This window comes from Vipera ursinii (assembly GCF_947247035.1).
Source record: "Vipera ursinii genome assembly, chromosome: 5".
Taxonomy (NCBI): domain Eukaryota; kingdom Metazoa; phylum Chordata; class Lepidosauria; order Squamata; family Viperidae; genus Vipera; species Vipera ursinii.
In genome coordinates, this window is record NC_139518.1 from 26,185,976 (window position 1) to 26,212,792 (window position 26,817).

At 40.6% G+C, this 26,817-nt stretch overlaps 1 protein-coding gene across 1 annotated transcript in view; it reads left to right on the forward strand.

Moving 5' to 3' along the window:
• LOC310640979 (uncharacterized protein) overlaps positions 1-15,331 on the forward strand; it is a 237,158-nt gene extending 221,827 nt beyond the window's left edge. The window contains exon 2 of the mRNA XM_083363570.1: positions 14,928-15,331. The gene's annotated coding sequence lies outside the window, so the exon portion shown is untranslated. The remainder of the gene's footprint in view (positions 1-14,927) is intronic.
• The last annotated feature ends 11,486 nt before the right edge of the window (positions 15,332-26,817 follow it).

Sequence of the window (26,817 nt, forward strand, 5' to 3'; positions counted from 1 at the left end):
TAGTGTTTCTCAAACTTGATAACTTTAAAATGTGCAGATTTCAACTCCCAAAATTCCCTAACCAGCCATGAAGTTCACACTCCATAAAGTTACCAAGTTTGAGAAACATGGCTTTAGTGCATTTAGGTTAAAAACACCTGGCATGGGGAGTATGATTGTGTTGTACAGCACATTGGGCAATTTTTTCTCCAGCAATTTTGATGGAGGGAGGATCATAGGTACCTCTTGAACTCTCTGCCCAAGGTTTCCCCCACCCCCCCTTTGGTGTGTTACACAAACCAGCAAATCTTTATTGGCTACCTGATGGGTAAGAGAAAGAAGAGTACGGGAGGAGATGGGGGAAATGAGGTGTCAGGAGGAGAAGAAAATCATGACTCTGAGCCTTTAGTTATTTTTTCCTTTAAGCCTCACCTATTATGGCTTTGATGTGGCGATCAAGTTAGTTATTCCTTGAGGAATATTGTTCCAGTGAAAAAAAGGGCTACTCATGAAATACAGCTCCATTTCTACAAAAAAAATAATAATTAAAATCTCACCCTCTTCCTCTTCCTCCCAAGTAGAAATTAAGCATTTTAAGGGGATAGAAAAACTAAGTCAGTTTAAGATCAGTGGTGGGATTCAGCTGGTTCGCATCACTTTGGCAGAACTGGTAGCTAATTTTTTGCTGCCCAGGCCCAGAATGGACTTCTGGAAGCGGCACCCACACAGAGAACCGGTTGTTCACATATCTGAATCCCACCACTGCTTAAGAGGAATACAGAAATACTGTAATTCTGAGACCCAAGGCATTCTAAACCTGGATCTTGATCTCCACTGAGAGGTTTGGAGTCCAGTTACTACAATTTCAAGAATTTGAATAATAAATGTTGTTAGATCAGACATGTCAAACTGCCGGCCTGCAGGCCAGATGCATCATACTGAAACCTTGCCCACTCCATTGCCGGCAATGGGGAAAAAGTCACGATATGTCGCGTGACATCACATGACGTCGCGAGTTTGATTTGCCTATGTTAGATAGTTATTATACTGAAGAAGTAATGAGCTCATCACTGATCCTAAGTCTAGGCATGCTAGCCTATCCATCAGTTTCAGGGATGAATGAAGTACTGAGCAGAAGGCGCCTTGGAAGGTAATTCCAAGGCAGGAAAGAAGGCAGGGAAAGCTTTGGCTTCTTTCTATCAGATGCTGTTTTTAATTACTCCTTTGCAACTTCCAAGCTACTATACATAACCAGAGAGAGAGGGGACTGGAAGAAAAAAAAAACAATCTCATTTCTATAAGTCCATTTTCAAGAACCACTGAAGTTGCTTTCTTTCTTTTTCTCCAGAACCACTCCTCCCCAAGTTATAGGTTATCTTACAGTAAGATATAATTGTTATATTACAATATTACAATTTTATATTATATCATTATCATACAACAAGGTAATAACAGATTAGGAGGGTGTTTTTTTAAAAAAAAAGTATAAATAAATAATATCGTATTTAATTCTAAAAATATCTTTTGTTGCATATTGCTACCAAGGCAGAATCATAAATATCTTGCTCATTAGAAGTGAATGTATTTTGTTATGTTTTTGCAGTTCTTTAATTCACAGTGGAAGGTAAAGATGCCAGACTTTAAAACCTTATCAGATTCATATTATTTGTTCATACTTTTTATTTCTTTCTATAGACAAACATTCCAAGAATACTATCTTTAATTAGATACAGTTCATGTAGCACCAACCTCCTCCCACCGAACCAGATCTTCTCAGAGGTGGTTGCTATGAAATCCTGCATAGATACTACAATCTTATCTTTGCACAGGCATTTCTTGAGTAATGTTTTAACTCAATAAAAGCACCATAGTACAATGTTTTTGAAAACATCTCCATGCCTCATCAATCATCCAGTAAGTGTCATCATCTGTATTAATTTTTGCCCTAAACCAATGGGAATTGCCTCCATAGCGAAGATCTGAGACCAATTAAATCCTCTCAGTGCTACGTGCAGGTGAGAAGCACACAATATTTTTGTTGCTGCTGGAGGAAGAAAACATATCTCTGATTTAAAGCAGTTGTTCTGTTGCTGTATCTTAATTCTATACTTGGCACTTAAAATTTGTAAAATAACAATACAAATACTATGTGTGTTGACTATATGCAAAATTTAATAATTTTAATATATTATTATATTAAAGGCTATATTACTATATTATAGTAATATAATACTATATATTATACAATACTATATATTATAATGTATATTATATTATAGTACTATATATGCATATACCTAAACTATGTAATATATTACTGTACTATATTAAAGGGTCTGAAGTTAAAATGTATCACAAACCAAATAATACACAGATTTTTCACATTTGAGTTTCATTGAATTAATGTATTTATTTATTTACATATTCTTATTTATTTTTCACATTTCTGAACCACCCATCTCCCTCAGAAAGATTTTTAATGTATCTTGATTATTTTGATGTTGTAATAATCAAGATATATTTATACGCATGCAGGTTGCTATTTTTGCCCTCCTCCACAAACAGTATATCTATTCTTACTTGATGCCTCCTTTGGAGCCACTGGATACTCAGAACTCGCATGGTTATACTTTCTATCTCCAATATAAGACATATTTGGAAAGAATTAGTTGATCATAGGTAAAAGTAAAGGTTCCCCCGCACATGCGTGCTAGTCGTTTCCGACTCTAGGGGCCAGTGCTCATCTCCATTTCAAAGCTGAAGAGCCAGCGCTTGTCCAAGGATGTCTCCATGGTCATGTGGCCGGCATGACTAGACGCCAAAGGCGCACGGAACGCTGTTACCTTCCCACCGTAGTGGTCCCTAGTTTTCTACTTGCATTTTTTTATGTGCTTTCAAACTGCTAGGTTGGCAGAAGCTGGGACGAGTAACAGGCGCTCACTCTGTTACGTGGCACTCGGGATTCGACCCGCCAAACTGCCGACCTTCTGATCGACAAGCTCAGCGTCCTAACCCACTGAGCCACCACGTCCCTTAAATATATATGTATGTATGTATGTATGTATGTATGTATATATATATATATATATATATATATATATATATATATATATATATATATATATATATATATATATATATATATATAATCAGTAGATAAAACTAAAGCCTAGAGCCAAAGATCTATTTGGTTAAGAAACAGTTCAGTTCAAATCTTTGACTTGAACTGAACATTAAAAAAAGTAAGATCATGGCATCCAGTCCCATTACTTTCTGGCAAATAGATGGGGAAGAAATGGAAGCAGTGACAAATTTTATTTTGTTTGGCTCCAAGATCACTGCAGATGGCGACTGCAGTCATGAAATTAAAAGATGCTTGCACCTTGGGAGGAAAGCTATAGCAAATCTAGACAGCATATTAAAAAGCAGAGAAATTACCTTGCTGACACAGGTCGATATAGTCAAAGTTATGGTTTTCTCAGTAGTAATGTATGACTGTAAGAGTTGGACCATAAGGAAGGCTGAGTGCAAGAACTGATGCTTTCAAATTGTGGTGTCAGAGAAGACTCTTGAGAGTCCCTTGTGCTGCAAGTAGATCAGATCAGTCAATCCTAAAGTAAATTAACCTGACTGTCCTTTGGAGAGACAAATATTATAGCTGAAGTTTAAATACTTTGGCCACCAAATGAGAAGAGGGGATTCACACTGGAAAAGACCCTGATGTTGGGAAAGATTGAAGGCAAAAGGAGAAGGGGATGGCAGAGGATGAGATGGTTAGATAGTGTCATTGGTGTAGTGGGCATGACCCAAAGCTGCTTTTCCAAAAGGTAACTGGACTTGGTTTTTTTCCTTGAAAATGTTTCACTTCTTATCCAAGAAGCTTCTTCAGTTCTCCCTGGCTTCCTAGATGAGAACTGAAACATTTTCAAGGAAAAAAACTAAGAAAGTCCAGTTGCCTTTTGGAAAAGTATCTTTGGGACAGTTACTACTTGGATGATTGAGAATCTCCATAGACAGCAGTAGGTATGAGTTTGGACAGACTCAGGGAAGCAGTGGAGGATGGGGGGGGCTGATATGCTATGGTCCATGGGGTTGTGAGGAGTCCGACATGACTTAGTGACTGACGAACAACAGTTCAAATCTTCTTTGCTCCTTGCAAACCAACTCCTCAGCTCACAGCTCCTTAAGCCTCAGGGCACATGAAAATCTACTACACTATCAGATGGAACTCTCATCTACAGAAGTTTTCTATGCCAAACACAGCATCCTCTGTATTTAGTGGCCTCGGGGTGGGGGGGAGGTGTCAAAAAAGTGAAGATGGTGACCAGGGCTGTGTAATTGATCTTTCCCCACCCTCATCCTGTTATTTGCATTGCAATGCATTGCATTGCATTGTAGAAAACTCTGTCTGGTTTTACTACCATTCCATTTTATTTAAAGTAGTCTCCTTGATGATTAATACCTCTTTATCTACAGTGACAACAGTCTCACATTATGACAAGATTGGAAAATAACTATATGACATACGTTAAAATAGGACATAAAACAATGTTATCAGTAAATTGACAGCCTTAATGAAATTGCTACACTGGGATGAGAGCTGACCAGGAACTCCTAGGACCTAATCTATAGGTTGGATTGGAAGCTTAAGAACACACACACACACACACACACACACACACACACACACACACACACATAAAAGAAGGCAATGGTCCTCTACTTCAGCACTGCTGTCAATAAGACTTTAAAATCATGTTCATGAAATTGCCAAGATAGACTCAGAGAAGGCTTTACCTTAACACTGTCTCTGAATCTGTCCCTGATGAAGATTCAATTTGTATATATGTAGATTGTGCCCGTGTTCCACCTCATTCTGTGAACTGATGCAGGCATACATAAATACCAGTCTCTCTATGGATTTGGGTTTTATTTTGGTTTTACCTCCTGGGCAGGACAGCTGTTTTGGCTTTTAATTATTTCACATATTTTTCACAAGAAATGGTTCAAGCCTCCAATATTATTATATTTCTTTTTTCTTAGGATAAAATTTGTCATCCTGATAATTTGGACCAACAGTTTGCATTTGCTTTGCCCTCACTGAGCACTAGATGGCACTCGGTTTTCATCTTTCCCATGTCCAGTGGTTCATGGGAATAATTACAGTGTTAATTCTGTCTATTATTGGTTCCTGCTCTGCTTGCCTATTAAAGAACAGAACCCCAGCCTGCAGCATGGCACAAATCAACCTCAACCCTCGCTTCAGCTATCAGGATATAAGTACATACAGAGTTGGAATTTGCCTTATGATGTCATTGTATGCATGTTGTCATGTCTCAGTCATTGTATGACTGATAAACTGTAACAATTACACCAAAAAACAATTTAAACTTTCAATGAGAAAGGTGGCTCTGCTCTGGATCCCTTCTATTAAACAGAACCATCTGGTTGGACATAAGAAAGGGGTCTTCTCTGTGATGGCCCCGGGCAAATTGATTTCCCCTTCTGTTTCCTAAGATCTTTTCCATGTACCATTGCAATAATATGATTGTTGTAAGCTGCAATTCCTAGCAAGGTCATCATCTTCAACATTATTTTAGCCATTGTTTATACACTGCAAGATGAAGGCCTCTTCCACATGTTTCCAACCAATACGGCCCTAAGCTTTCTTTTGCCACTTGGGCCCGCAATACTTGATGATGTTGTTAATCCATTTTGTTTTAGGTCTCTTTTATGGAGGCTTTTTATCAAGTGGGATCCATTCTATGACTGCCTTGGTCCACCTGCCCTCAGTGATCCGGTTAGCCCGCAAAAACCCTTCTACCTGGCTCAGGTGTGAAGCCGATCTCTTGGGATGCCGCATATCGAAAGGCAGCACCTGCCCATACTGTGCCACAGCCATCCTATTTCTCCGCTTTGCTGCCGCAAGCTCTTGCTTAGCCAACCAAGGAAGGTTCAGGGAATTGCTTTCCACCGATCCTTAGTGACTTCAGCTCCTCAGGAGAAATAAGATCCCACCTTCGTCGCCACTATTGTGTAGTGGGTTCTTTGCCGCATGGTCAGACATCAGACAAAGGAATCAGCATGGCAGCTCTTTATTGGTGGTAGTACTAAAGTGAACAAAGGGGTTACCTGTACCCCCTTATATACTCAGCCAGGTGCACTGACAGCCAATCCCTTATTTGGGTTTTCCCGCCAAGCGCTTACCAGCCAATCCAGTTACGGAACAGCAACACCTGATGGTCACAATGAACTGCTGCTATATTTTATTATCCCCATACATAACAAGATTGAACCCACTATTCCCGCTATTTTGGTTCCTGCCTGAACTGTTAGAGCTCAGTACATATGCTGGAGAACTGTTAGTTCTCAGTATGCAAGTGAATAGGAGTTTTACCAAACCCCAATACATAACACCAGTTATTTAGCTGAGGTACTTCATAGAACATTCAAAGTGAGAGAAATATGGAAAGTATGTCTTCATTCAGAGTGGATGTAAATACTTTCCTATGCTTCTAAGTTCTACTGAGCATAAAAATATCACTGTGGAAACACCCAGTTAGAAGGTGCTTGTGTAAACCTCTCCAACCTGGTGTCTCCCATATGTGTTGGTTTACAACTTTTCTCATCCAATCCCGAATGCTGACAACTGTAGTGAAGCACATTAGAAAAATTGGAAAATTGGAGAAAGTTTGAAGAATAACTAAAAATTGCATTACTTTTCTTGTAAACGAAGATACTTCTTAACATCGCTTGTGGAGATTTTTCTGCCATGGTTGTGTTCTTTTCTGCAGAACATTTCAGGGGGGAAACCCAGAGAAAAAGCAGGTAGAAGGTCCTCCATGACTCTTTCTAATCTTCAGGGAAGAATGCTTTCTTTCCAACCCAAATATTTATTCAGAGAGCTTAGTGCTCACAACTATCATTTAACACAAATTTAACTTTTGATGCATTGTGACCATTATTTTATACAGATAAGTCATGATTAGTACAAGCTAGAGTAGGGTGAAATTTGATTTTGTACAATTTATAAATTGATAGCAGAACATATTTAATGTAAGCCAGAATTGATTAGTATGAGTCTAGCGCACATGTGGCTGAGGCTAGCACATGTGTTACCAGTGTCTGTTGGGGTTTCAGATACTATTCATCATTTGCACAAAATGGAGTAAAGGAAAGTTCCATTTAAGTACAGTTCAAAAGAGAAGAGGTTAATTCTGAAAAACTACAGCAGAATACAGGAGATAGAAAGTATGCTTTGGATATGGGTTTATCCTCTTTTACCGTTATACCCTATTTAGTGAATAAACATATAAACTTCTTTGTTTAAATTTTTATTTCCCTATTAACTAGCTGGAACCAATCACCCTATTTCCCATAGAAATATCATTTTGGAGAGAGAGAGAGAGAGGGAGAGAGAGAGGGGGGGGCTACATGAAGTAATGCCTATATAGTACTTCAAACTCCAAATGCTGGAAAAATGGGATTTAATTTAATTTAATTTAATTTAATAATATTTCTATACCGCCCTTCTCCCGAAGGACTCAGGGCGGTGAACAGGGCAAGAATAAAAATACAGGATTACAAAAGTTAAAACAAGATTAAATAAATGCCCATATACTAAAATACATCTTAAAAACCCAATAAAATAACAATAACAAACCCCCCCAATCCCCTCATCAGGCCAGGCCAGCTTGTTCAAAAAAGTATGTTTTTAGCTCGCGGCGAAAGGAGCGAAGATCGGGCGCCGTCCGGAGCTCAACCGGTAGCTGATTCCATAGCTCCGGGGCGCCCACAGAGAAGGATCTCCCCCTGGGGACCACCAGTCGACATTCTCTGACCGGTGGCACCCTGAGGAGGCCCTCTCTGTGGGAACGCACAGGGCGGAGGGAAGTCGATGCCGGCAGCAGGTGTTCCCTAAGGTACTCCAGACCCCTGCCATGTAGGGCTTTGAACACCATTACTAGTACCTTGAATCTCACCCGGAAGGCAACTGGCAACCAATGCAGCTCACGGAGCAAAGGTGTAACGTGGGAGTATCGGGAGACTCCCAACACAACTCTCGCGGCTGCATTCTGTACCAGTTGGAGCTTCCGGGTGGTCCTCAAGGGCAGCCCCATGTAGAGAGCGTTGCAGTAGTCTAGTTGAGAGGTCACGAGCGCATGAGTGACCGTGTATAGATCATCCCGGCTTAGATAGGGCCGCAACTGGCGCACCAGGCGAACCTGGGCGAAAGCTCCCCTAGTCACAGCTCCTATGTGGTCTTCCAAGGTGAGCCGTGAATCTAGGAGGACTCCCAAGTTGCGAGCCCTATCTACGGGGGGTAATAGTTCACCCCCCATAGCAAGAGGTGGAATGTCCGAATAAACCTGGAATGAAGGTATGCAAAGCCACTCAGTCTTGTCAGGGTTGAGTTGAAGTCTGTTCCTCCCCATCCAGACCCGAACCGCTTCCAGGCAACGGGACATCACATTGAGGGCATCACTGAGGTGGTTTGGGGTCGAAAGGAAAAGCTGGGTATCATCAGCATACTGATGATACCCAACTCCAAAACCACGAATGATCTCACCCAGCGGTTTCATATAGATGTTGAACAGGAGAGGCGAGAGGACCGACCCCTGAGGAACTCCACAAGCGAGAGACCTCGCGGTCGACCTCTGCCCTCCTGCCAACATCGACTGCGAACGTCCCTGGAGATAGGAGGAGAACCACTGTAAAACCGTGCCTCCCACTCCCAATCCCCTGAGACGCCGCAGCAAGATACCATGGTCGATGGTATCGAAAGCCGCTGAGAGGTCTAATAGGACTAGAACAGAGGAATGTCCCCTGTCCCGAGCCCTCCAGAGATCATTCACCAGCGCGACCAATGCCGTCTCCGTACTGTGCCCGGGCCTGAAACCCGATTGGTACGGGTCTAGATAATCCGCTTCATCCAGGACCAGAGGGAGCTGATGTGCCACCACACTCTCAACAACCTTCGCAAGAAAGCAAAGGTTGGAGACAGGACGAAAGATGTTCAATACAGCTGGGTCCAAGGCAGGCTTCTTGAGGAGAGGCCTCACCACCGCCTCTTTCAAGACGGCGGGGAAGCTACCCTCGTTCAAAGAAGCCGATATAACTGCCTGGAACCAGCTGCGTGTCCTCTCCCGGGCTGCATAGACCAGCCAGGAAGGGCACGGGTCGAATAAACATGTGGTGGTGCTCAGCCTCCCCATGATCCTGTCCACTTCCTCCGGAGTCACAGAATCAAACTCCTCCCAGGTAGTATTGACAAGACCGCCCGCGTCTTGCTCGACAGACTCTGCCCAGTCAGAGTCCAGACCGGTCCGAATCCGAGCGATTTTGTCCGACAGATGCTGGTTAAACTCCTCGGCACAACCCTGCAAGGGTTCCTCCCTCACCTCTTGATTCAGGAGGGAGCGAGTCACCCTAAACAGGGCGGCCGGGCGATTATCTGCGGACGCGATAAGGGTGGCGAAGTGGTTAGACCTCGCCTCCCTTATCGCAGCGAGATAAGACCTAGTAAATCCTGCTGCAAATCCATCCATCCTCAGAGCCACACAGAGGCATCTTAATTCATGCAAAGTGTGCACACTTATAGTAGAATATGGCATACTACTTAACCCCACTAGATGTCTCTGTAGGAGCCATTAGGATTGCTCACGACATGCAGAATTACCCAGGCTGAAGTGTCTGCAGGAAGAAAGATGGTCTGGTGTTCTTAGGCATTGAAATCACCAGCATGCCTTTGAACTCTGCTTCTCCTTCACTCCAACAGCAATGCTGTGCTGTATTCTCAGTGCTTAAACTAGCCCTTAAACTAAACAAAAAGAAGCACAAAATAAATCTATCAAATATAACCTTATAAAATCATTATGAATTAAAATTATTTTTAAAAACCTATGTCTCACACTTCCAATGAATGGGTTCCTTCCTACAGATTGCCTTTCAGGCTCTCATCTTTAGAAGTTGGCTGTATTAAGTAAAATGATTTTTACGTTTCTACTTCCTCCATTGCCAGTTTTTGAACAACCCACAATCTCTTTTCATATCTCCTCCATCTCATTTAATTTTATCAAAGATCTACCTGATGAGCGTGAAAGTCAAATAATTTGTGTTTATACAAAAGATTCTACAGGAAGTTGCTTGCACGAGCAAGCCTTGAAATGCTCCATATTTCCAGCCTAATGTTAAATAATTAGAGCCCTCCAGGAGTTAAAGGCTTATTATTCCATTGCATAGGGTAGGAATGCCACCCAAGATGTGAGGATAACATTCCTGAAATAAACCGTGGCAACCCGTTTGTTGTTGCTATTTTTAAGACTGGAAGTCCTCTGGGTTTTCATTCACTCTTAGAAGTCGGAGCTTTGAAAAGCCATTTGCAAGAGCCAGAGAAAAATCCTTGCACTGTAGTGGGGATAAGCATAGACACACACACACCCCAGGCTGAAGCCAAGCGGCTGGTTCAAGTTACCACTAGTAAGAAAGATAGAGGCTATTTACAAGCTAATGTCAAGGTGATCAGTGTCACTCCGAAGAGTAAATGGCAGATTAAAAAAAGTATCCCATAACAAAGTAATGATGGAAGCTTTATCTTGTTCACCTTTTGATTTCAGAAGTGTCTTTACATCAGGAGCTTCAACATAAATAATATGAACAGATGCTAAATCTATACTAAGGAACGAAACAGAGGCTTACATGAAATTTTGTAAGTCACAGAACATACTGCTCTTTGTGTTTCTTGTCCTTTCATCATTAGAACTTCTTACTTGACATTCGTCACACAAGTGGATTGCCTGTCCCTGACTCACACTGAAAATTGTCAGGGCAATTCACTGTAATTGGCTGAAGGAAAAGGAGAAAAATTTACCAATAAAGGAGAATATTTGTAGCTTGGGGTTGACATGAGGGGTCCTTGGTGTTCTCTGACCTTGGTTGTTTTCTTGCAGACATTTCATTACCCAAACTAGGTAACAAAGTAATAGGTAAGAAAGATGTTAGCTATCATCATTTCCCATCTTTCCACAGATTTGTGGTTTGGCATTGTTGTTGTTTTAGTGGAACAAATAATTATCATTAACAAGTTTATGGTGCAAAAATAACATGAGAGGGGAGAGTTAAAGACTCTCTCCCCATCCCTGCTGCCCCAGTCCAGTAGGAAGTGTCATGATTTCTTTTGTTTTCTTTTGATATATTTTCCCACCATAACTGGATATCTTGCATACTAAGGAAATGCTGAATGAAGAAAGAAACAAAACCCAAGTCCACATATCTCCATAAGTTTATGGCTGTCTAGCCAGCATATGCTAAAAAGGTAGCTGTTTCGGATGTACTGTGAACAATGATTCACCCTCTCTTCCTCTGTAGAGCTGTTCTTCCTCATACCAAATGCTGACAACGGATAATGCCTTGAGATCAGCCTGAAGATAAATTGCCAGTAAAAAAGGAAGAAAGTAAAGCTCACTAAAAATCAGAGGCTCAGTGCACACTCTTCTCTCTTTGCTGAAAGCAGCTGCCTTCTCTTGGCTTGGTTTGGGAAAACCTGGTCAATCAAAACCTCATGGCTGCAAATATTTCTCTGTCAAAACATTAAAGTCCTTAATATCAGCCCTATTGCATCTGAACAATGGCCCATCTCAGGTTTGGTCATACAACAGTCAGATGAAAGTGAGAGACTCAGAAGATTGGATCAGAAGGTAATAGATATTTTCATTATAGTTTCTCAGGAGTGGACTGTTTATAATTCAGAAGGTTACCTCAAGACTAGTAACCTTTATATAGCTTACTTTTCAGCTTTATCCAAATTGGTGGTCATCGCCACCTTAAATGATAGCAAATACCACATTTTAATTATCGCATTTTATATCAGATTTCCCAGTGAAAGGCTGGTGGGACAACAACTGTACAGAATGGACCAAGATCAGCATGGGCACATCTGAACACTTTTTGATGGTAATGCTGAAAAACTGCATATAAGCCCTGAAATTGGAGAAATGGTGACATTTGCCCTTAGTCATCCCAACAGGCAGACATACTGAGCCGATGAGAGGAATGTGACACTTTGCCAACCTATCATGTTTCCTAAAAGTGAAATGTTTCAAAAGGCACCACTAAGTGACTCATGATTAGAAGCAGTTGCTAGTGATTTGGGGCAGTGAGCCAGTGCCCTCGGGAGATATAGATGTATAACCAACTTGTCTGAAATCCTGCTGTTCGTCCACCCAGAAAGGTCTCCATTACATTTTTTCATACTGTCTGATTCTGACACTGCACGTTATTTTTTCCTGGGGTTTCCCATTCCTCTAGGTCTCTAGGATTGTTTCATAATATTTAGGGACACATGTGTCTTCTAAATAAAGATCATTTGTCATTAGACCACAGTGTCAGGTGCTCAGCAAAGTACCAGAATAACACTCAGGGGGATTTTGTCATGAATATTGAGACAAGCAGGTCAAATGTGTTTTAGATCAAAGCCAAGAGAGCAGAGCCAAAGTATTGTTTGTCTTCCAACTTTAACTGTCTATAAAAGAGAGAAATAAGGACTTCCGGTGGCGGCGCGGCGCCGGAGACAGCCTTTTCGGGCTGCCCGCGGCTCAGCTGTGTTGTTTTCACCCGAAACAGCGCCGATCAGCTGTTCGGGTGGATTTGAAGCCCCCTCCTCGGGAGAAGAGGAGGGGGTGAGGCCTCAGGTAGGGGTTGAGTTCTCCGGGGCCACCTGAGCTTATAGCTTGGGCGGCTGAAGGATTGAACTCCCCTGTAGCCTGGGTTGCTCCCAGCTGTTCAGCGTCTCTGCTCCGTGATTTTTGGAGCGGAGCCAGGCGTTTGCGACCACCCCTGCCAGAAGGAAAGACCATGGAATAAAAGGAGCAGGCAGAGCGGTACAGGAGGAAAAGGTGAAGAGGACTTTTATTGCTGCTTTCTAGCTTAATGGACTTTATAAATTTAAAGTGAAACTGCGTAGTAAGTGAAAGTAAAGATGGTGGCTAAACCTCCCCCAAAAACTCTTCGGAGTGCTGGAACTTCTCCGGTGCAACAATCATCATTGCAGGCGTTGCTTCCTCCTGATGTATTGACACCGAAGGATTTACAAGATGCTCTTGAAAAACATGCCCAGGTAATTCTGGAATCAATGGGTGATAAATTTGCAAAGATGGAGGAGAAATTGGAGAAATTGGAGGAGAGAATGGAAGAGAGGATGGAACAGAAGTTCAGTGTGATGAAGGTAGACATTTTGTCTTCAGTGCATAAAGTGGCTGAATGTGTGGAAGATCTGGATGAAAAAGTGGAAGATTTGACTCAAAAGAATGCCATATTAGAAGCAAAAGTATTGGAGAATGAAGATTTAAGAGACAAAATGGACAGAGAACTGAGTCTTGCTCAATATTACCAGATGCAGTTTGCTGTTAGAATCAGAGGCTTAAAAGAGAATATTAAGGAAGACCTAAAGCAGCTGATTTCTGAGGCTCTGGAAGTAGTATTGAATCAGCCAGCATCTGAAATAAAGGGAGGCATGGATAAAGTGTTTCGTGTGAATTCATGGATTGCTAGACAGAGAAAGCTGCCTAGAGATGTGGTGGTTTATTTTGCAAAGAGGGAAATTAGAGATGAAGTTATTCAAGCTGCCTATGATACTAAAGTTGTGATTGCTGATCAAGAAGTTTTGGTTTTAAAAGAAATTCCTCCAAAGATTTTAAGGAGAAGGAAGGATTTTACATTTCTTGTGCAAGAGCTCAAGCAACGAGATATAAGGTTCAGATGGGAGATTCCAGTTGGGTTGATGGTGATGCATGAAGGTAAAAGGTACCGTCTGGCTACTGTGATGCAGGCGCGTGATTTTTACAATAATGTTTTAAAAGCAACCCCACTATCACTTCTGGAAGCTGCAAAGGGATCTGGAGAAGGAGAACATCAAGAGGCTGAAGATGGACAGACAGAGGAGAACGGTGCTGGAGGAGACCAAGCTACAACTTCTTTGGATGATACTAGAGAGCAGAGGGTGACGCGTGCTGCTTTAAAACGATCAAAAAAAATAAAAGAACAAGATCAGCAGAAGTCTATGGAACTTCCAAAACGTACTTACAGCCAAGCAGTGGGAGGGGCACGGCCTAAAGAAGATAGTCCTATTAAAGCAGTGCTCCAAGAGCTTTGGGATGATATGCATGGCAACTAAATTTTTAACTTGGAACGTTAATGGACTAAATTCACCACAGAAGAGGAAGAAAGTTTTTCAATATTTAAAACAATTCAAGATAGATGTTATATGTTTGCAAGAAACGCATATTAGGGTTGTGGACCAAAAGTATTTATCGAACTCAAGGTTGGGTACGCAATTTGTTGCTTCTGCAATGAATAAGAAAAATGGAGTGGTTGTTTATGTTAAAAGTGCTTTAACAGCAGACTTAATTGAAGCAGATAAGCATGGAAGATACGTTATGATAGAGTTGCTGCTAGAAGGTAAAAAGACGCTTTTAGTTGGATTATATGCTCCTAATCAACAACAAGCTGACTTTTTTAGTTTACTTCATACAAAGCTTACCCAGTTGGATTATAAATCTTTTATTTTTATGGGGGATTGGAATGGTGTTTTGGATGTACAGATGGACAAGGCTGGAGCTTTTAAGCGCGTCCCAAGTCATGCTAGACTGCCTAAATCCTTTTTTGAAATGAAGGATGACTTGGAACTGCGAGATATTTGGCGCAAGAGACATTTGCAGGAAAAGGATTATACTTTTTTTTCTGACAGACATCAATCTTTTTCCAGGATCGATTTTATTTTGTTGACTAATGATTTTTTTTTAAAGGACTAAGAAGGTGAAGATTTGTAATGTTGGAGGTGCGGTGATGAAGACGCAACATATTTTCACATATGGTGGACTTGTAAAAAGGTTAAGGCTTTTTGGATAAAAGTCTGGTGGAACATGCAGAAGATTTTTAAGCAGAGGATAAAGTTTTGTCCGCAACTTTTTTTGTTGGGAATAATTATAGATGCTACAGTTGTGGACACTAAGTTGATGTTGAATTTAATTACGGCAGCAAGACTCTTAATAGGTCAGTATTGGAAGAAGGAGGAACTGCCGACTATAGAAGAATGGACTTTAAAGGTTTCTGACCTGGCAGAGATGGCAAAGATATCGGCCTATTTGAAAGATCATTCGCAAGAACGCTATATTATGGAGTGGAGAAAATGGATTGAGTATATCCAGAACAAATACGGGACTAAGAAGTTTCATGTAGCATTTGAATAAGTCTTCCTTTCTTTTTTCCTTTTTTTATATATATTTTTATATATTTTATATTAATAGTGTTTGTAGTTATCCTATATGAGCTAGAGAGTGATAGATTTTAGAGTTTACGGTTGTTAGCATATGGTTGTTTATGATTCTTTGTTTGTTTTTTATACCTTGTACTTAGCTCTGGGAAGTCGGGGGGGAGGGGGGGAGGGGTAAGGAGGGAGGGACAGGGGAGGGGTAGGGGGGTTTGTTAAAGATAAAATGTATGATAAAACTTTTCAATAAAAAAAAAGAGAAATAAGATATCTAATCCAAATCAACAAATGTTCTCTTCTAGGAATCTGGAATCAGATTATTGGACACTTCTATTCCAGTTCTGCTGACTTTTTAGCCCTATCTGGAGATGCCAAGGATCAAAACTGGTATCTTCTCCATGCTAAGCATGTGCATCAATGGCTGATTTATTTCTCTTCTCCCATGATGCTAAGGGTAGGAAGGGAAAGCTAGGGTGCCTGTCAGGAGCACAGAGTTGTATAAAATTGTATTTTTATTAGTATTAATAGATGGATCTAATGTGTCTTTCCCCTTTGTGGATTACTGCCTTGTCGTGGCGAAGGGGCTTGCGTAATTCAATGAAGCTATGAGCTATGCTGTGCAGGGCCACCCAAGACAGACAGTCATAGCAGAAAGTTATGACAAAATGTGATCCACTGGAGAAGGAAATGGCAACCCACTCCAGTATCTTTGCCATGAAAACCCTATGGACAGTACCAAAAGGCAAAACGATATGACGCTGGAAGATGAGCCCCTCAGGTCGGAAGGCGTCCAATATGCTACTGGGGAAGAGCAGAGGGCTAGTACTAGTAGCGCCAGAAAGAATGAAGCGACTGGGCCAAAGCCGAAAGGACGCTCAGCTGTGGATGCGTCTGGTGGTGAAAGGAAAGTCCGATGCTGTAAAGATTTTTTCTCCATAGGAACCTGGAATGTAAGATCTATGAATCAAGGAAAGCTGGACGTGGTCAAACAAGAGATGACAAGACTGAACATCGACATCTTAGGTATCAGCGAACTAAAATGGACAGGAATGGGTGAATTTAATTCAGATGACCATCAGGTATACTACTGCGGGCAAGAATCCCTCAGAAGAAATGGAGTAGCCTTCATAGTCAATAGAAGAGTAGGAAAAGCAATACCGGGATACAATCCTCAAAATAACAGAATGATCTCAGTTCGAATCCAAGGCAAACCATTCAATATCACAGTAGTCCAAGTCTATGCCCCAACCATCAGTGCTGAAGAGGATGAAATTGACCGGTTCTATGAAGCCCTACAGCACCTTATAGAACTAACACCCAAAAATGATGTCCTTATCATCATGGGGGATTGGAATGCTAAAGTAGGAAGCCAAAAGATAACTGGAATAACAGGCAAGTTTGGCCTTGGAGTACAAAATGAAGCAGGGCACAGGCTAATAGAATTTTGTCAAGAGAATACGATGGTCATAGCAAACACTCTTTTCCAACAACCCAAGAGACGGCTCTACACGTGGATATCACCAGACGGTCAACACAGAAATCAGATTGACTATGTGCTCTGCAGCCAAAAATGGAGAAGCTCTCTACAGTCCATAAAAACAAGATCAGCAGCTCACTGTGGCTCAGACCACGAGCTTCTCCTTGCAAAATTTAGGCTTAAACTAAAGAAAATAGGGAAAAGCACTAGGCCACTCAGGTATGAATTAAATCATATCCCTGTTGAATATACAGTAGAGGTGACAAATAGATTTAAGGAATTAGATCTGATAGACAGAGTGCCTGAAGAACTATGGACAGAGGTTCGCAACATTGTACAAGAGGTAGCAATTAAAACCATCTCAAAGAAAAAGAAATGCAAGAAAGAAAAATGGCTGTCTGAGGAAGCTTTGCAAATAGCTGAGGAAAGGAGGGAAGCAAAAGGCAAAGGAGAAAAAGAAAGACACGTCCAATTGAATGCAGAATTCCAGAGAATAGCCAGAAGAGATAAGAATGCCTTCTTAAATGAACAGTTCAAAGAAATAGAAGAAAACAATAGAATAGGGAGGACATAGATCTCTACAAGAAAATTGGAGAGATGAAGGGAACGTTTCATGCAAAAATGGGCATGATAAAGGACCAAAATGGCAGGGACCTAACAGAGGCAGAAGAGATTAAGAAGAGGTGGCAAAGTTACACAAAAGAACTGTACAAGATTGAGCTTAATGTCCCTGATAACCACGATGAGGTGGTCACTGACCTCGAGCCAGACATCCTAGAATGTGAAGTGGGCCTTAGAAAAACTGAGCAACAACAAAGCTAGTGGAGGTGACAGTATTCTAGCTGAGCTATTCAAAATCTTAAAAGACGATGCAGTAAAAGTGCTACACTCAATTTGCCAGCTAATTTGGAAAACTCAACAGTGGCCACAGGATTGGAAAAGATCAGTTTACATTCCAATTCCAAAGAAAGGCAATGCCAAAGAATGTCCAAACTATCACACCATTGCACTCATTTCACATGCTAGTAAAGCTATGCTTAAAGTCCTACAAGCTAGACTCCAGCAGTATGTGAATTGAGAACTACCAGAAGTACAGGCAGGATTCTGAAGAGGCAGAGGAACTAGAGATTAAATTGCCAAAATACGCTGGATCATGGAGAAAGCTAGGGAGTTCCAGAAAAACATCTACTTCTGCTTCATTGACTATGCTAAAGCCTTTGATTGTGTGGATCACAACAAACTGTGGCAAGTTCTTAAAGAGATGGGAGTACCAGACCATCTTATTTGTCTCTTGAGAAACCTATATGTGGATCAAGAAGCAACAGTGAGAACTAGACACGGAACCACTGATTGGTTCAAAATTGGGAAAGGAGTCCGGCAAGGCTGTATACTGTCGCCCTGCCTATTTAACTTATATGCAGAGCACATCATGAGAAAGGCAGGGCTAGATGAATCAAAAGTTGGAATTAAGATTGCCAGGAGAAATATTAACAACCTAAGATATACAGATGATACCACTCTAATGGCAGAAAGTGAAGAAGAACTAAAGAGCCTCTTGTTGTGGGTGAAGGAGAGTGCAAAAGTTAGGTTGAAACTTAACATTAAGAAAACCAAGATCATGGCATCCGGCCCTCTCAATTCCTGGCAAACAGATGGAGAAGAAATGGAGGTAGTGACAGATTTTATTTTCCTGGGCTCCAAGATCACTGCAGATGGGGACTGCAGCCAAGAAATTAAAAAACGCTTGCTCCTGGGGAGGAAAGCAATGGCAAATCTAGGCAGCACACTAAAAAGCAGAGACATCACCCTGTCAACAAAAGTGTGTATGGTCTTCCCAGTTGCAATGTATGGCTATGAAAGTTGGACCATAAGAAAGGCTGAACGCCAAAGAATTGAGGACTTTGAACTATGGTGCTGGAGAAGACTCCTGTGAGTCCCTTGGACTGCAAGGCGATCAAACCGGTCAGTCCTTGAGGAGATCAACCCTGACTGCTCTTTAGAAGGCCAGATCCTGAAGTTGAAACTCAAATACTTTGGCCACCTAATGAGAAGGAAGGACTCACTGGAGAAGAGCCTAATGCTGGGAAAGATTGAGGGCAAGAGAAGAAGGGGACAACAGAGAATGAGGTGGCTGGATGGAGTCACTGAAGCAGTAGGCGTGAGCCTAAATGGACTCCAGAAGAAGGCCTGGAGGAACATTGTCCATGGGCGCGATGGGTCGGACACGACTTCGCAGCTAACAACAACAACAACAACAAAATGTGTCTTTTCTTTTTTACAATATAGATCTTTTATCTTTCTGCTGGGACTCTGGTTTCATTCGTCCAGCTGAACTCTGTAAATTAAGGGCCATAATTCTTGGACTTCATGTTCCCTAACCCTAGCTTGTGGTTATCACTGCTTTGAAACAAAACATTAGCAAAAAAAAAATAAGTACATTAATAATTAGAGAAAACATTCCAGCTAACATGATTTTGTATATCAATAATTATTCTGGAAGGTGAGAAAGCTCTTTTAAAAAGTGAACCGAATGTACTTTTCTGTATAAATTCCAGAAATTAAAATTCATGGGGAAATGGAAAAGTGATCGGATAATCTGAATTTCCCTAATAAAATATCTCAATGTATAATTTAAGAGGTGTTTATCTATGTTTGAAATCAGGATAAAAGGTATTCTATGTCCCCTTAGATATAATCCTTTAAGATTTAAAGGAGTGATAGGCATTGTATTGTCATGGAAACTGACATGGAGATAGCCCAAAGTTGTCAAGCCAGCCCCAAAACTTACTCTCTTGTATTAGAAGTACAACTTGATCCTTAATATCAATTTATTTAAAACATTTGTATAGCTTCCCAACTTGAACCAAACTCTGGGCAGTTTACAACCAAGATAAAAAAGCATAATACGTAATAAATCCAAATACGATAAAACCAATAATCATAAGCACCTTAAATCCATTTTGGAGAAAGTGTCAGGAACAAGAAATAAGGAAGCAAAGTGGTTCAAATGACTATAGGTTTATTGCATAACACTCTTTACAAGAATCTAAAGTACTAACGATCAAAACAAATTGGTGGTAGATTAGAGTCAACACAATTCAAAGTGAGTGTGAAGGGACTCAAGAGTGAAGATGCTCTTGACCCTTCCCTCTGGTTTAGGCTGGTCATCTCCTACAAAAAGCATTTTATTTTTATAGAGAGGCATGGTGGATCCTTGGCCCAATTACAGGTAATTCTTGTTTAGCAATTGCATTATTTAGCAATTCACAATGATGACAATGATGAACAAGTAACTTTACAATCAATCACAGGTCTGTAAATCAGAGGAAAGCTGAAGTAACCTCATAAGCACAGTTGTGCTTTCAGCAACTACTTTGTTTAATGGCCAAGTTGCTGGTCCCAATTGTCCCCCATAAGCAAGGAGTACTTGTACATCTTTAAAAAATTAGTAACATCTCAGCACTTAAAAACTCTTTTGCACATTTTATGTATCTTTTCATGTAAATATAATTTGATTGTTCTGTGATGAATGGATTGGTCCAGGTCAAGCCTTAACTGTGATATGTGAAGGAATTATATTCTGGGAAGATTTTGCAACCCTAGTGCTATAATTGTCCTCCTGCTTCTCCAAGACAGTTAATATAGGTCTTCCGGTCAGTCTAAAAATTGTGACTAAGCAACATATAAGGTTTCCTTTGAAGACCACTTGAAAATTATGACACTGATACAAAAATAACACACTGGGAGCCTGCCTATGCAGGTTGTTTGGAGAAAACCCTTTGATTTATAAGATGTCATGACTGGTTGGTGCAACTAGGAGGTAGCTCCTTCTCAAATAGTTGGAAAAAATGGTAGGGAAGCAGTATTCCTATATTCGGTGCTACTTCCTTATTTTCTACTTATTCCTCAAAATTAGACTTTGAGAGGCTTTGCAAGAGAAAAGCAGAAAGAAATTAAAACCTGTTTACTTCTCGTCTCTAATGTTCTTTTCTCCCTGCTGCTTTTCAATTTCTTAGTGTTGACATACGTTCCTAGACTGTTGTTAGCTATCAAGTCTCTAAATCAGTCATCAGAACGAAAGTGCAATACACCAATGATCTAATTTTCTAGAGCTCTGGATATCTAAATTTGTTGGCATTCCATAAACAATTTACTTGTTGAATAAACATATTCAACATATAATTTGGGACCAGTGTTATTTCTCAGTACTCCAAAGGTCTTTAAAGCAAAGTTTCTTAAAACTGTCTTTTTTATTGTAGATTTTGATTTTAGATTTTGATCAGCTCATGATATATTTTGAAGATGATGTTAGTCCACTGACTTCTGTCAGCTAAATTATGTTTTCATTCACTCATTCTTTAATATTTTATAATTCTTCCTATTATGGCTGAAAGCAATTCAAATTCACTCACAGTACAAAATACAAATAATAGAAATGAAGCAATATAAAATCATATGAAAAGACTTATATTTTAAAATAAGAGAAAAAAAACAGAATAACATAAATAAAAACAAAATATATAGTATTCAAGGTGGGAAAGCCTGATTGAAGAAACTGGGCTATAAGATGTGCCATGATGATGTTGTGAATTTTGGGAGGGAAATCATTCCCAACTGAAAGAATCAACATTTTGAAGGCTTCCCTAATGGTAACAACAGATTGATAGCCTGCATCTGTCATCTATCAGTTATTCCACCTTGAAATTGTGAGGAGCATTATATATCATGAGGAAAACGTGAACATTACTTGGTAGCCAATTGATACTGAGAGCCATTGCTTCAGCAAAGATGTAATGCATTATGACTGGGTGCCCTACTAGGCTATTTGGCTGCCATGTTCTGCACCAACTGAATCTTTAGTACCAAGCATAGCCTATATACAGAGGACATTGTAATAGTTTTAGGATTAGAAAGTGTAGTAGTAATAATTCACCAATTCAAAAGCAAAAAGAAAACAAATTCTCAGACATTTAAAACCATTGTAAAATGTAATAATTATAAAACTGATGTACAGCAGTGGTTCTCAACCACAGACCCCCTTTAAATACCACTTGTGGCCATGGACCATGGACAAGGACCACCAAGACTCAACTCAAGATTTAAATCATAGCATTTCTTCAAGCCTTTGCAGACTTCCTGTGACGATATTGCAGCCCCCGAGGGACCACATGTTGAGTACCCACTGATGTATAGTATATATTAGAAATAGCAAAACTAGCCATGTTCAGATAAAAATCGCATTGATCAGACAATACCAACTATAAATAAAATGGATCTATGTGACTTGGAAATCTGACTAGATGGAGAGTTGTTAGTTGCAACCAGGTCTCTTTGTAACAAGAGTAATAAAGCAAAATATGGGTTAATGTTTCAGGAATTGCTTTACCATAAGGGTAAAGTCTTTGTTTAAATGGGATATCCCATGATTTCCTCACAAAAACAGCTATTGTAAAGGCATTACATTAATCTAAATACCACATTGCCCTGCAGCAATATACCAAATATGAGCAATACTCTCACCCAGATTTCTTTTACTCACCTTCTTGCACCTTTTGGTCTGTATGCTTAATGAAAGACAAGGTTTAATGTTAGCAAAATGCAAGGCTTAATATTAATGAAGACAAGGTCTAACTGGAATGTAATTGAAATTCCAAAAAACCAGATGCTCAGAGCTCTACTTAGCTGTAACAAAATATATTTATGTTTCAAATAATTTGATTGCTTTAGTGGTCTCATCCTGACAGGATAGATAAGAGTTTACTCCTCAAGAGAATGAACAGAAAGGCCCTCAGATCTAGCAGGATTTGCTTACAACAGATAATATGTATCACCCTTTAAAAATTGTGGTGATGATAATGCAGCCCAGCTTATAATTACCAACTGTTCCTCAGTTCCTAATAATGGAGAAAGTCTAAAGTCAATTTAAGATACAAGAATACATGTTTTTCAGGTAGAAGGCACATTGCATCTGTATTCCATGGAGTATGATCTATTCCTTACTTCAATTTCTCTCTAGGCTTTAACTCTTTCTCCCTTATCATTGTCATTCTTTGAGCATTTTTATTACTTTCATTTTTTTTAATCTCCCACAAAGTTCAGTTGCCCCTTAAAATCCTCCACATGGGAAGAGGGAAGTTCTTCTGCCTTGCAACAGAAAGTTACTAGATCATGCATTAGCTGCAATATTCATGTCATTTATATAATTATACAATTACAATCCATAATACAGAAAATGTTGTGACAAAATATAGAAAATCCATTTTGAGATTGGACATTTTGCCTACAGTGAACCTTTTCTTTTCTTCTGACATACACCATGAACCCATTTTAGATAATACAGAGTTAAACTGTTAAAATCCCATGTCGAGCTGCATCATAGTTGCAGAAAGGGCAAATGTCTACCTTTCAGTATTGCATGCACAGAATCCTTGTCTGCACTGTCATAGCCTAAAATAGTTGAAGCAGCACATTGCAGATTTCAGTAATGACTGCTGGGAGACAATCAATAAGAGGTTGCTTCATGTCACTTTCAATACCTTGGTTTTTGATAAACAGACAACTTGCTCTGTGTGTAATTTGTAGCCTTTAACATTTGCTTTCAAAGGCTTCTCTTTTCATTCTTTTTGTCTTTTTTATTGAAAAAAAGTTTAAAAGTACAGAGTTAAAAAGAAAACAGAAAAAAAACAAATAATAGAAATACCTCTATTGTGATTTTTTTTCTTCCATACAATCATGCCTGATCCTTGGAGATTGCTGGACAAATCCCTGTAATTTTCATGGAAAAGTTGTTCAGAAGTAATTTGCCATTGCCTCCTTTGTAGGGCTGAGAGAAAGTGACTGGCCCAAGGTCATCTAGCTGGCTTTGTGCATAAGGCAGAACTAGAACTCACAGTTTTCCAGTTTCTAGCTTGGTGCCTTAACCACTACATCAAACTGGTTCTCCTATATGAATAAATATTAATATAGATATATAATATGTGTATGATCTTAAGAAAATAAATTTATTTTAAATAAATTCAATAGTTTATTCATTCCATAGTTTTATCCAGAATGACATATATACAGATGAAAGCAAACTATTTGAAAAAACAGTGTTAATAAGAGTAATAAATTGTGAGAAGTATGAATAAAGCCTTTATTGTAGGTTTTTCTTTCCTTAATTTTTCTGTTAGAACAATATCTCCACATGTTTAAATATCCTGAGCTAATAAATTTTTATTTGCATTTTTGCAGTGTTTTGTAGTAACGAAACAGGCATCTGACTATAGAAATTAAGCCAGCTTCTTAGTTATGCATAAATATTATTGAATGATCCTCCCAATTTCTTAAAATAGTTATCAGCAAAATGACTCACAACTTGTTATTGCCACCAAAAAGTACCAATTAATGCACATATTTGCTTACATTCATATCAACACAATCAAGACTGAAATTTATATGGTATAACATCGCATTACCTGTGAAACAAATTTAAATGGTTTTCTATTTAGAGTTGTTTTAAGGTTAAATCTCAAATCATCCATGATGCATTTAATATGGATTTTATACATTATTGTCAAGATTTCCATGTTTTAAAATGAAGTAGATATACAGGATTTTTCATATATGTTTTTCTAGGGTGCTTCTTGATGAAGCTCTTTGCAGCTTCCTTTATCAAACTGCTATTCTTATGCCTACCAGGTACGCTGATATTCCTAATCCTTTACTACTGGTACTTAATAAAAGTCAATAAAATTCGAAAAACTAAAACATCAAACAATATAATTGCAAGAGGAGGATAAAAGGGGTGGGATTTAAAAAAACAAAGAGTAAATAGACCTCAATTCTAACTTTTATCCTAATTCTCCAGAAAAGCATGAGGACCATAGGTGAAGAACTAGTTCTCTTACACCAGGGGTGTCAAACTCAATTTCATTGAGGGCCGCATCAGCATGGCGGTTGCCCTCAGGGGGCCGGGTGGGTATGGCCAGGGTGGGTGTGGCCTACTGGGTGGGCGTGGCTAGAGTGCGTATGGCCTACTGGGTGGGCATGGCCAGCTCTGCATCGTTCGCATCAAGGGTACCTATGGGGGCCTGGGCAGGAGTGGGACAGATCTGAGGGTCTCTGGCACGAGGAGGGTCTCTGGGCCAGGGCCAAGGCAGTGGGGACCGTTCCGTCACTGTTTCCAGGATGGCTTCGCGGGCCGCATGAAACCACTTGGCGGGCCGGATCTGGCCCCCGGGCCTTGTGTTTGACATGTCTGTCTTACACCATCTTGGCTCCTCCCCCATTCATATATGAAGAGATATTAATTCCTTGATGTCAGGAAGTAATTGTGTGCAAAACATTTAAATCTGAATGCTTTTGAATTTGAAATGGCCTGTTTTAAGTTTGAAACAGTTGTTTTGACTTGAGGACAGCTATTCCACATTTGAAATGGACTAATCTGACTATTTTGAAAGCTTGGAAAGACATAGTGTTGAATTGAAAACATTGTTTGGAGAGCAAAATATTACTAAAATTATTGAAATAACCTGTTCTGAATGTAGAACATTTGTTTCTAAAACAAAAACAAGTGTTTGGGGTTCCTAATGGGATGTTCTGTGCTTTCTCTTAAGGAGAAGCAGTGCATTCAGAAAGTATTCAGACCCCCTTTATTTTTGTCACTTTTGTTATGCTGCAGCCTGATTTTATAGTTATTGAAATCAGTACCCCATAATGACAAAGTGAAAACAGAATTTTAGAAATGTCTGTAAATTTATTAAAAATAAAAAATTGAAATATCACATTGGCATAAGTATTCAGACCCTTCACTCAAGTACTTTGTTGAAGCACTTTTGGCAATTACAGCCTCCAGTCTTTTGGGGTATGACATGACAAGCTTTGCACACCTGGATTGGGGAATTTTCTGCCAGATCCCCAAGGGCGCCATGGCTGCCCAGCCCCAGCAGAGATGGAGGGAAGGCAAGCAATCCTGGCTGGGACTGGGTGGCCATGGCACCAATGGGGATATGGCCTTCCCCGTTTAGGGTGGCCTTTTGCTTGCTGTGCATGCTCTACCACCTCTACTTGGGGCTTCCTAGCTGTTGTGACTCAGGGCCAGCCTGTGGGTCCGACAGCCGGGTCCGATGTATCGGAGGACTCAGATGTGGGGGAGGAGGGAAACGAACCGGCTGATGATGATTTGGAGACTTTGCAGAGTCCTCAGCCGGGAACCTCTTCTCAGCTGTGTGAGCCCGAGAGTGCGGAGGATGATGACCCACAGCTGGCCCTGTTCAAGGACGCCCGACGCAGGAGGCAGACGAGCAGGGACAAACAAAGAAAGGCTATGGGACTCCTCGGGAGGAGGCACAGGGAGACCACGCCCTGAGCTCTCTATAAAAGAAGTGTTTGGGGAGGGGCTGGTTGCTGAAAGCAACTTTTCCGTTTGAGAAGTCAAGCTCTTGTATTCTTGTAACAGTGTAATTAAAACTTGGCAGAAGCCTTTTGGTCTTGGACGCTTTCCAGACTCTTCTTTTGATTAGGGGTGCGAGAAGAGGGCTGGTTCAGAACAGTTTGCTTTCAGCCACCCACCCCTTAATACTACGATGGAGCAGCTTCTTGCCGAGAATGCCCAGCTCAACCAGCAACTCACCTTGCTGGCCACTCAGGTGGCACAACTGCAGGCTCAGGTACATGCTGCCCCCCCACCCAGGAGGAAATGTCAGATAGCTATGCCGGATAAATTTGCTGGTAAACCAGAACTGTTTCCTGCCTTCCTGGGACAATGCCAGCTTTATATCAGCGTGAGAGCAGCTGATTTCCCCACTGACCGAGATAAGGTGGGATTCGTATTGAGCCTTCTGTCGGGAGATGCAGCTCGTTGGGGCACGCCTCTGTTGGCACAGCCTAGCCCTTTGTTGGATAACTTTGGGGGGTTTTGTGACCATATGCGCCTCATGTACGAGGACCCGATTAAGGCGCAGACGGCCACCCGACGCCTGAAAGCTTTGAGGCAGGGTCAGCGCCCTCTACAGGCCTATATCAGCGATTTCCGGCTGCTTAGCCAGGATTCCGCCTGGAATGAGGCTGCGCTCGTGGATGCCTTTCAGGATGGCTTGTCAGAGGAGATGTTGGA